We start from the raw sequence: 8,890 nt of genomic DNA, 5'->3' as shown, positions 1-8,890 counted from the left end.
AAACTCTGTCAAAGCCGCCTGGCGTATCTCCGAAGCGAGATTTCTCCCCGAAGCGTGATTCCGCCGGCCCTGCTCGGAATACGGGTGGCCGACCAAATCAAGAACCCCTCCCGAAGCAAGACAATTCACCAGCAAAGGTGAGCTTTTGTGAGTCTGCTATGGGTAGGAACGTTTCAGCGAGACCTGTAAACTGCGGTTACAGTCCCTTACATTCTTTCCTAGCTGATTTGTATTGTAAACAGTAAAAAATAATACACATTTAAAGGAGTTTTCAGGTTTCTATAACAAGCACCCTTGCACCCGGCCCAGAAGGGAGTCTTGGAATTTTCATACACCTTTTACGCGGGGTGTTTCGCGAATGAACCAGCCCCAAAATGAAATTGTTCAAACGGTGCTGGGGCGACTCGCACGCTATTACCCCCGAGCCATTGGCGTTTTATCGCTTCTTACACCCCAACACCCTGCAGGAAAAATGCATGCAATAGCTCATATTTTGTTGCCACTTTTATTGCTTTCCTTAAGTGCTCTTTAAATTTACCATTATAATGCTTACATAATGTAATATACCTGTATCACTGGAGCTCTTGAAAGCAGTAGACAGGCTGTGCGCCAAAAATCCATTTATTGAGTCGCAAATCACAATACTGCAAACGTGCTAAATTTTTTATGTGTGTACGAAGACATCCACAAAGCACATCAAGCTTCGGCAATGAATTTCTTAATGCCATCCAAGGACCTTCTGCACCATGCCTGCTTTATTGGTGTAATGGTGCTGCAAAATTAAAATTCAATTGCAGATACTTCCACCTTCTAAATTTTAAGAGGAATCGATCAAAAATTTATGCCTGTGCAATAATATAAACCAGCTTGAGGAAGTTTGGACAGTGACATTAACTACCAGGAATATATTTTATGCAAATATAAGGTAGTTTTCGCTGAACATCCACAGTCTCGACAGTATGGCAGTTGTAGAGTGAACCGCAGTGGTGAGCCTGCTGAGTAGGCGTCCTCCCTCGACGAACTGGTTCTCAGCCACCTCGGGATTCACTTCGCAGAACGGCATGCATGGTGCGAGTATGCGTTTAACACAAAAATAGTACAACATGTCATATCTGTTTACGTTCCTCAATGATCCTTATAAAATGCCATTATACTTCTCATTAATGATGTGGGATTTTATGCATGCTAAAGCTAACAGAGAAAATAAAGTCTGACCATACGGCGAGCAAGCGCCAGCTGTTATTCCCTAAACCATTCGAAGGAGGTCATGGTGGTTTCAAGGAAAATAGCTCTAAACTGCATTATAAAAACAATGTTTGAGCTAGAAAGCTACCTGTTAGGAAATTGATTGAAGTGGTCAGGAGATGAAATTAATTATGCATGAATTGCTTCAAGCTAATGCAAAGCACTGGGCTTGCTGGAGAGTGAACTCACTATAAAGGGCCCAAAACACCATGACAACAGAAGAAAATACAGCACACTTCATAATTCTTTAGAATCACACCAACGAAAAGTCAGGTGCAACATTCACTGTGACAAAAGAAAATATAGTATCTGTGTCAAAGTCAGCGATGCAACGCCTTCCATGACAGTGGTCTGCTTCAACATAACACAAAGCATACATTCATTATTATACCATGTATGTGACGTCTTGAAAGGCAGGTAACAGTGCCAAGTTAACATGTCTTCCGTGTCTGCAGCCAGTAAACTCAAAAACCATTAAGAAAAATTTGCACGAGGTCAATAAACTACTTCACAGAAAGCCGGCGGGCCAGTTGGTGCATGATTCTTGGAACAACCTCGCAGGGTAACAGGACACCGACAAGATGGCATTGATACCGCGCTGACTAACAACTGAGGAATATATAGATTTGCTCACAATAAATGCAGGAAGCATCATCCAAAATACCGAGGACGAATGTCATGAAATCATCATTTTGTGACATCTTTCGTGATTATTTACCCAGATGTAATCACAGATTATATCCGAGACTGGGTTATATATCCAGTCAATTTCTTTTTTCATAAGCATTAGGGATGATGCGCTTGCGCAGGTTGAGGAATTCGTGTATATGATGTACACATAATATATCTCGTGCATGAGCTATCGATTATATTTCATCAAAATTTTACAACAACGAAAGCGCGGAACATTCACTGTCCAACACGTGTCTTGCTTGCTTGCTGCCTTATCCTGTCTGTGTTGCCGAAATGCTCCTTTAGACCAATTTTGACACTCCGGCCTTATTTCCCAACATATCATGCTCTGCATGACAAAAGGATTTCGTAAACCATGTCACTGTCGCATGCTGTGAATTTGTCTCTTTGCTTCGTCTTACACCAGGCGGTCTCTGAAGCACCTTTGCCAGGTGCGTTGCATACTAAGTTCACAGCAGCCCGCCCGACCACTTTCTTTAGCGCGTGCCTGATACCGTGCACATATGGCATGAAAGCTAACTTCTGTCTTCTTTCTGAAGCCTCGTTGGGGTAGATCAGCAAAGTTTTTTCATTACCTTGAAGCCAAGGTTGCTGATGAGGTCATCCGGGAAACTAGCTTCCCATAACCGTCTCAGTTGGGCCTCGACAGTTTCCTGCTGACGATCGATACACAAGCTGTTTAGGACATTTTTCAGTGCGTCTGCAGCCACATCATTTTTTTCGACTGTTGAATATAACGGAAGCACATATGGACCTCTCCGATGTAGTCATAGATCGAGAAACTGAAATTGTACCTCCACTGGCGTTTCTTTGGTCAAGTCGATGTTGGTAAGAACTTTGGAGGTCTTAAACATGTCAACAATGCCCTTCTGTTGCCCTTGGTTAGCTTGTGAATTACTAGGAAGTTGTACACAAACCGGAAGCTCGTTATCATATTCGTGCCAGGAAAAGCTTCGATTAGTTGGCGATCTTGACAGGCAGGTCGGCATAAGGTCAGTGAGAATTGGTGTAACGGAGGAACCGGTGCTTACTCCTTGCCACTGAATGTACAGATCATTATTAACCTTTACATAGGTAGAACACAAATAGGTGGTTTACAACTCAAGGAATCCATTCGGATTGGTTCTGGAATCGTACTGCTCACATAGAATCAATCAACATATTCTCTTACCTTCTCAAACAATGCGGTATGCGGCAGCGTGTAATGTAAATCCTTAAATACAATAGAGTAGACACTTCTGGACACTTGTTCGAGAGTAATACAGACATTTCTGGTTTATTTGCCAGGAAAAGGTCTTCCACGGTGAGCAAGGAGAGCAATTCTTTGCAGATACCACCCTAATGGTTACTGCCACGATCCTTGTTTCAGACACAATTACACCAAACGGACAGTTATTCGTTTGTGTTTCTGCCGTAAAGAAGGTATACACCCTCACCCTTCTTCACAGTGGGCCCTAGTTTGGTCAAGTTGTTGGCTTAACACAAGTTTTTGGGCTTAGATCTTCATTGTTTGGCACTTGAACTTCTTTCGCAGCTGGCAGAACTTCTTTGCAATGACTTCATTTGGTTTCGCTGAAAGTAGCTAATATTAGTATGCAACACGCCCAGCCAAGGTGCTTCAAAGACTGCCCCGTGTAAAACAAAGCACAGAGACAAGTTCACAGTATGCGACAGTGGCTTAGTGTAGACGATCCGTCTGTCATGAGGAGCGTCGTATGTTGGGAAATTAGGTCAGTACGTCAACATGCAGTTAATGGAACATGACGGCAACACAGACAGGACATGACAGCGTAGTAACAAGACACTTGTAGGAATATGAGTGCATTCCACAATTTCGAGAATGTAAAATTCTGAGGAAATATAATCGATAGCTCATACGCGAGATATGCCTGACGTACATCAGACAAGAATGGTTGAACCTGCGTAAGCACATCCTGAGTAATGTTAACGAAAAACAAATTGACTATCTGGATAAACAATCACAACAGATGCGACAAAATGACAATTCCATGACTTTCCTCCTCTGCAGTTTGGATGATGCTTCCAGTATTTATTTTGAGCAGAGCAATAAAATTCCTCAGTTGTTCTTCAGCGTTTTATCGATGCCTTGCCTGTGTCCTGTTACACAGCGTGCTGTTTTGCCAAGACTAAAATACTGTCACACATTCTTGAAGAGATGAAGTCTAGATCTGGAGAACGAACTCAAGGGGTTCCAAGCAGAAGTTTGCTTTCTGCACCCACTCTTGAAGAAATACATGCACATGAACGTGTGAATTTGTTGATCACACAATGCTAGGTGTGGCATCACAATGTTCACAACAAACAAGTCAGACAATCTTTTTACTCCAAGAGTTCTGGTTCCCTTTCTTTAAGGCATACATGCACCATGTAGTGAACAAAAGTACAATATAGATAAACAGAATAACTCATTTTGCAATTATCGCTAATGTAAAAGGGTGTTAAGATATGCCCACATTCACCTTTAGGAGAGACCTGCATTTCACCTGCCGTTGCATAAGAAACATGAAAATAACAAGCAGCCAGATGAATCAATAAATTTATGTCGAAAATTTAGCAAAGGTACATGCAGTCATACCAGTCCATTGTTCCACTTGAGTATGCAGCTCTGGAGCAGCAGTATCTAATTGGGGCGAATGCCTGCACCAAAAATTAGTAACAAACCTATATAAATTTGCACAAAAGAGGCATAGTAAACGACATGATATGTAACCATTACAATTATGCAAGCAGATAAAATTGCATTCTACCTGCACTCCAATATTAATCGAGCTACAAAATTATCATAAAGGCTCCTTCAAACCAGCACACAGTCGGCATCTTAATGTCATCGGGTCATTCCACACCAACTGATCCAGACTTAGTACTCAACCATCTTCGATTTCTTGAAAAAATAGTGCCTTATTGCACTATTATGACAAACAGCCCAGCTCCTTTTTGGCCGAATAAATTTTTTGTGTCGTGGCCGCCATCTCACGTTTCAAAGTGGTAGCCAAACCTAGCCTTGCAAAAACTTTGTAAAGAAGGATTCTTACGCACGACGATGAAACTTCTTTTATATAAATAAAAAGCACTGCGCTTTCATATACACTAAATTGAACTTATTTCGTTTTAAACAAAACATGGAAGAAGGTACAATATATGAAAACACTGAAATCGTATATCTCATTTTATGTTCTCACACCAGCTATTCCAACTATTTTTCTAAGCTGTCCAGAATGTTAAAAAGGCGATAAAATGTTTCAGTGAGCAAAAAGCACAAGGCATATCAGGAAAAAAATTCTAAACTAGAGAAAATTTGCTTTTTGAGACATACAGCATTCTATTTCATAACGAGGAGATCTTAATTAAATTATGAAAGATAGGAAGTTGCACAATGTCATTTATATCTAGAAGTTTAATCGGAGCATTTTGGATTGAAGTGAGAAAACAATATGGCAATTTGAGTACCTGCATTCAACACCAGACACTTCTTCCTGCCTTCTCCTCACTGCAACATATTTGCGGCCGGCTGCACATAAAACACAAAGCCAGCACTCCACTGCTGGAATACTATGGGGTGCTGGGCTTCAATGCCGCCAGGTTCGGCAATACAGAAACCTGCAGAAGAGTACATTTAGAAAAACTAAAAATGAAGTTTCCAGACGTCAGAACTTATGGGGTCACTCTGCGTCCAGCCGGCCGGGAAGGCGAGCTTCCGTGCAAGCTACACGCAGGCGTTATTCAAGTACGCAACACGTTTCCCCAACCCGTGGCGCAGAGTCGCAGCCACGGCAGGTCCGGACGAAATAGGCAACGGCAGGGCACGCTAGGAAATAGTTTATTATCCTAACGAGGGAAAGCACACTGCGGAAGAATGTTCTATCCGTAAAATAGATGTTCAGTAGCTCACCAAGTCGTTGACGTAGACCGGCGTTGGTGTTCGGGGGCCGGCGGGCAGCGAGGGGGGTCCGTGGGGCACTTAGGTAAGGTGCGGCAGCGAGAGTCCCTTCCCGCCGCGCGTTCCCCCTTTTATCCCTTCGGGCATTGCCTCCCTGGCAGAAAATCGTTGCCGTCAAGCTTAGGCCTGCTACCCTCTCCGCAGAAGGCAGCGCGCTGCCGTGACGTCACGTCAGTGCTGGGCGGAAATGAGCAGAGTCGCGGGGGTGCCTTCTCTCCACATTCCTGGTGGCCAGCGCGCCCGTGTAAGTCACGGTCTCCGCTGGCGCGGGGGACGAGGAGGGGATACCTGTGTATCCCACAAACTGCAATTATCCTCAACACAAACAGTACTGAGCCGGGAAGCACATTTTGCGGTCTGACCAGTCAGAGCTAAAAACCTCTACTACCATGCAAATGATTTCAAATTTTCAGTGGAATGGACTTTTTCACCACGTCGCATGCGAAGAGTGCGTGTAACTGCACTGGAGGAACTGCGAGGTCCTTGGCACCAACAGAAAGTATTAACAGGCCATATAAACGTCAAATACTAATCTATCAGCTGTTCACATGTGTGAACAAAACTATCACGTGTGTTGTAGCCCTCTGGGTGCTCCAATAAATGATTGAAGAAAACGAAGGTGGACTCACTAGGTGGTTTACAAGAGCACCACCATTAATAGGAATACGAAAGTTTCTCCATATCGAGCATTAATCTCTCTTTCCATGGTGGATGCTGGACTCACATCATGCTCGAGTTGAAAGTACAAAAATGTGAATAAACGTGCCAGCAGACCTTTAAAACCAAAATATGAGGAGCATCCACCTGGAGCACCGTGCAGCGAGCAATGCTGCGGATGAACGTAGGGACACAAATTGCAAATTTATTTCTCGCTTCAAACAAAAATTGTTCCAATTAAACTTTTCTAAACAAATCCCTCTGCCATTAGAAAACAAATGAGGATCACGTCACGTTGCAACAGATGCCTGAATATGCCGCAAAAATAGAATTTTTTTTGCTGACATGCATTACATTTTTTGCCATCTCTGAAACATTTTTATCAGGTTTTTTGCCTTTTTTGTTGTGCTGGGATTTATGGCGCATAGGCAACAGAGGCCATCATGCGCAAGCACAAGTTATTGGAAAAGTTTTTTGTTGAATATTATATAAATGTAAAAATCATCCACATACTTGGCACTTATTCATTTAATGCAGGGTTTCAGAAAACTACGTTCTACAAAACACAAATTTGTTCGCAATAATCCTGTGCTGACTACTAACTACTAGGGATATACAAATAAAAGAGGGCACGGTAAAGCTATGTACCCTGTTTCGTGAAGCCGCTTGAAGAAGAAAAGACGGGAAAGTGGCCCAAAGGAATACCTAACATAGGACATAAAAAAGCTTGCTGAAAAACTTAAACGCACCTATGCTTCTATACAGCTCTTGATATTTCCCAGCGGAAACAAGGTGAAAGCTGTGGGCTCCCATGTGGATGAGGATGTTTCCCCTGCAGACATCCATTTAATATCATCATGATTACACACAGCCAAAATTTATTAATCAGGACACTCTGGCCACAACAATGAAGTTTTAAGAACTTAAAAAGCAAGCTGAATATACATAGTTTGAACAGCACAGGATTCCTTAATCTGGGTGCCGTTCTAAAAACAACTAAAACCAAAATATAAAGCAGCATCAACAAATTGCAACGCGGCCTGATGCACAAACGACCGGCAGTCAGCGTCTAAGTAGAAGACAAAATTAAAAGCTTCTCAGACCTCACGCCTACGCAATGAATTTTATGCAGATACGGTACACTACCAACGCACAGCTGCAAACATTACCGCGCAAGAATAAACCGTAGAGCAAGAAATTTGACGAAACAGCGTTAAACGTCTTTAAATTTTACAGAACACATATAATAGAGCTCTTAAGCTGCATGCGGCAGTACCCTGCAACATTCGTCTCGCGAAAACAAAAACAGCTGTGTGCGCAATGATTCTCGGCGAACTGTGTTCAGCGCTGCTTCTCTTCCTAGGATACAAGGAAATAGCGGCCTGTGGCACTGCAGATCTTGAGACTTAGGTACTTAGAAACAGCAAGCCCTGAGACCAGATTTTCATAACATATCCTTTGTAAAATGGGATCCAGCATGCATGAAGAAATAGCATTGCTTTCCATTCGAGGCAGGTTCGTGGTTGTGCTGAGCTGCTCTACATCTCCACAACATATCAACGCTCGTCTATTTCCCTAACGCCGACTTCAGGACAACGATTGCTATATTGTAAATACATTCCGGCGCATGAACACGCGCACATAATAACATCGTCCGTGCTTTATGACTTCAAATCGTTACATTGTGAGTGAGCGCCGCCCTTTCTGCCAATCTAGAACAAAGAAAGGCATTCGGCAGAGCTGTTCCGATACGTCATATACGGTACTTGGACAGTAGTGAACGAGCCTACGCATATTTTCAGTTATATATACACACTAAAAACACTTCAGATCACTACAGTACCTCGATAAACGCGGTCGAAAACACGTTCCCGTGAACCGCTGAAGGGCACACGCCACGACGCCATAACGAGCAGGCTGGAAAAAAAAAAACTCAACAAAGGCCCGATGGCACCGGTGGCCGCCTGGCGACAGAAATTGTTTTGCTTTCAGTTTTCATTTATAGCACTGTTTGCGGGAGCTGGAACGCATTTGCAGCATCAGAGCAGCATAAACAGCGATTGCTAACAGTTGCCAGTTATGGAAAATAAGCAATCAAGCATGCTATATTTCTCCGCATTGAAAAGTTGCCATGAATTGGCCCCTTTTCGATTTTTTTTGTAGTTTCAATCCAGCGGCTGCATTTCGATGGTGGCAAAATATATAACAAAAAATTGTGTTCTATGTCGTCGTCGAAAGAGGAAGGGAGCATGATATGTAAGACAAGCAAAGCATAGCACATTCTAGGATGGCTCCCTCCCGAACAGATATCCCGGAATGCTCCCGAAGAATTTACGA

At 43.0% G+C, this 8,890-nt stretch overlaps 1 long non-coding RNA gene across 1 annotated transcript; it reads right to left on the bottom strand.

The window, feature by feature from the left end:
• Positions 1–634: 634 nt before the first annotated feature.
• Positions 635–8,497, bottom strand: LOC144103797 (uncharacterized). Its single transcript, XR_013308322.1, has 6 exons — positions 8,397–8,497; positions 7,303–7,385; positions 5,849–6,184; positions 5,407–5,556; positions 4,535–4,596; positions 635–1,047 (listed from the first exon to the last, which is right to left on the bottom strand). It is a non-coding gene; the product is annotated as an uncharacterized LOC144103797 (long non-coding RNA).
• Between the last annotated feature and the right edge of the window lie 393 nt (positions 8,498–8,890).

The sequence above is a fragment of the Amblyomma americanum genome, chromosome 1 (genome assembly GCF_052857255.1).
Source record: "Amblyomma americanum isolate KBUSLIRL-KWMA chromosome 1, ASM5285725v1, whole genome shotgun sequence".
Lineage (NCBI taxonomy): Eukaryota > Metazoa > Arthropoda > Arachnida > Ixodida > Ixodidae > Amblyomma > Amblyomma americanum.
The sequence above is the reverse complement of the archived record's forward strand: the minus strand, read 5'-3'. Positions and strand labels throughout refer to the sequence as shown.